General features: G+C 31.0%; 1 long non-coding RNA gene across 1 annotated transcript in view; it reads right to left on the bottom strand.

Annotated features, from left to right (window-relative positions):
• LOC137634993 (uncharacterized) overlaps positions 1-2,318 on the bottom strand; it is a 504,322-nt gene extending 502,004 nt beyond the window's left edge. Inside the window, exon 1 of the long non-coding RNA XR_011042599.1 lies at positions 2,218-2,318. This is a non-coding gene — a long non-coding RNA (uncharacterized lncRNA). The remainder of the gene's footprint in view (positions 1-2,217) is intronic.
• Positions 2,319-3,031: the final 713 nt, after the last annotated feature.

Here is a 3,031-nt window from a genome sequence, read left to right as displayed (position 1 = left end):
TTGGGCAAACTATTGTTTGTGTTTCCTTATTTCCTTTCCTCACTGGACTATTTCCTCTGTTGGAGCCTTTGGGCTTATAGCATCTTGGTTTTCCAACTAAGTGTTGTTGCTTAGATGATGACAACAACAACACTTATAATAATAATAATAATAATAATAATAATAATAATAATAATAATAATAATAATAATAATAATAATAATAATAATAATAATAATACTGTATCAGCAAGGTACCTTTGTAGGTTAGTAAATACAAACTTAAATTTTTTTTTAGTCATGTGTGTGTTTTCTAATTGTTACCGGGTAAATTCAATACGTAATTGTAATGAAATTGTAAATTTTGTTTGAGTAAAACGTTCTTCTGAAGATTGAAAAAGTGTGAATCAAAGTTTTGTGGATTGAAAAAAAAAAAAAAAAAAAAAAAAAAAAAAAAAAAAAAAAAAAAAAAAAAAAAGTAACAGGAGCGCAGAAGTGAGTTTAGTACTGATACTTGAACAAAAGATTTTTTTTTTCACATTTTTATACAATCGAGTAGCACACATGGGCTATTTCTAGGGCAACTTTGCAACATCGGAATGCAAATTTTCAAGAAATTCACAAATAAGTATTTCTTAGAAAAGACTAAAAATAACACAGTGAACGAGTAAAAATAACAGTGAACGGGGTTTCCTCATCTCCATTACTTCTATGAGTGTCGATTAAAGGGTTGAAAAATTATAGGTCAACACAATAAATTCCATTACTTAAAACTAGAGTAAGATGTAGCTTGCGAAAATTGTACGCTCTTCTGCAGATATAAGATAATAATACCGCCTAAACACATATCGAATTTCTATTTCATATTTTTGTCAAAATTAAGTGGATACCATTAAATAATGACGAAGTCCATAATTATGTAATGGAATATAATAAAAATTAAAGATTCGTTACATAATACGAGAGTTTAGCATAACGATTCGTATAGTTAATAAAGAACCTTCAACATCAGAATACTTTATCAATAACCATAAATACCTTGAAGGCCAAGAAAAAGAGAAATAAACCAACTTCTTACACTTTCCCAATCTATAAAAACCATGGGGCCTTCAGATGACCAAGATGCAGGACAAATTCATACATAAGGTAAAGAAATATCTTTTCACATGTCATGAAATGTACGTATCCGTAAAACCAGGTGAAGGATAAAGAATACAGAATATAGAGAAGGTAAAGAGTAACTGAAATACTGGAAAATTTTGACGAAATATCCGTAAAACCAGGTGAAGGATACAGAATACAGAAAACACAAAAGGTAAAAAAAAAAAAAGAGTAACTGAAATATTGGAAAATTTTGACGAAATATTCTTACAACCAGCTGAAGGATACAAAATACAGAAAATACAAAAGGTAAAAAAAAGAGTAACTGAAATACTGGAAAATTTTGAGGAATATCCTTACAACCAGGTGAAGGATACAGAATACAGAAAATAGAAAAGGTAAAAAAGAGTAACTGAAATACTGGAAAACTGTCAAGGGAGCTGAGAGCGCTTAACAGGTCACGTCAGTTAATTTATTTTAAGGCTAAATGGCTCAAAAAGTCTAACTTCGTCGTCGTCAGTTTTCATCAGACTTTCCGCTTAACTTTGGGATACTGTATTTTTACATTAAAAATTTCTTTCTTTTTTCGTTATAAACGTTGTAAGTGATAGATAATTCTTATTAATAGAATATGATATTTGCCTTTAGTTTTATTTCTCACAATCTTAGTCAATATCTCCAACTATTAAGTACAGATGTTACTTGCATGTCAATAAAATACATTAAGTGTACATTCGTGTGTCTTGAACATGATTCTAACACCTGCCTATTCAAAATTCCCAAAGAAAAGAGAAGAAAAGAGATATTAAAAACATCTTCTTGATAAGGGATTAAGATTAAACTTTCCCAAAGAAAAAAATATTGAAAAAAAATCCCCATGATAAGTGATTGATAAGTTAAACGCCTCCTTAGATGAAAAAAAGGTGTAGGTTCGTATCCTCACCAGGGTAGTTACAGTTAGCAGACATAAGTATCACTGTATATAAAATATTCTTGAAACAATATGAATGTGATAAGAACCAATGAATAATTCACGGGTAAATGAAAAAATCATAGCATCGCTAGCGAGGAGAGTTAATAATAACATAAAAGTTTTTTAACTACTATACAGATCTCGTCAGATTACTCTGCCACTTACCTTAACGAAGCCCGGAAGAACCAAGGTTTGCCTAGATCGAACGACATTTGTTATTCTTTGTATCTTGGCCCGTTAAACTTATCATCTCTCACTTCTGGAAAAGAAAAATTAACCTTATTTTCAACCGAACTTCTGAGACCATTAAACCACATTATTGATTAACCAATCAAAGTTAAAGATTGAGATCTTACTAGAGGCACAATAATACCTTGCAATGGAGGTGAGAAACCCTAAAAGTTTCTTTAAAGAAGGCCACAATGATCTTAAGAAAAGCGTTAACTTGCCGCCAATCTTCTGCAAGGGTAAACTATCACCTGCTAACTACCACCACATCATCTTAACACACATACACACATACAAACACGCGAACAGAAGGACAGCTCATTCAAATAAAGTTCTCTCGGAAACTGATCAATTGAAGCTTTTCATGTCTAACTTTGGTATAAAATTTTCACAAAAAATAAACAAAAAACTTTTCACTTAATCCTCCTAATATTCAGACTATCAAACAAACCGGACGCAAAATAAATTATTTTTGTCAGACCTAACTGGATTTAAACCGTTTCTGCTTTGATGAGCAAACACAACAAAGTAACACAGAAATCACATAATGCAATTTCACTTGAATGTAATCAGTGCTGCATAGCTAAGTAAGCACTCCTCAAAGCAGCAAATAACAATAGATACTTGGAGTGTTGAAAAAACAGTTTAAGGTAAAAGAAGTATTTATTATATTATTATTATTATTATCAAATGCTAAGCTACAACCCTAGTTGGAAAAGCAGGATGCTATAAGCCCAGGGGCTCCAACAAG

This window comes from Palaemon carinicauda, chromosome 45 (assembly GCF_036898095.1).
Source record: "Palaemon carinicauda isolate YSFRI2023 chromosome 45, ASM3689809v2, whole genome shotgun sequence".
NCBI lineage: Eukaryota > Metazoa > Arthropoda > Malacostraca > Decapoda > Palaemonidae > Palaemon > Palaemon carinicauda.
Note: the sequence above shows the minus strand (reverse complement) of the source record. Positions and strands in the feature narration are given on the sequence as shown.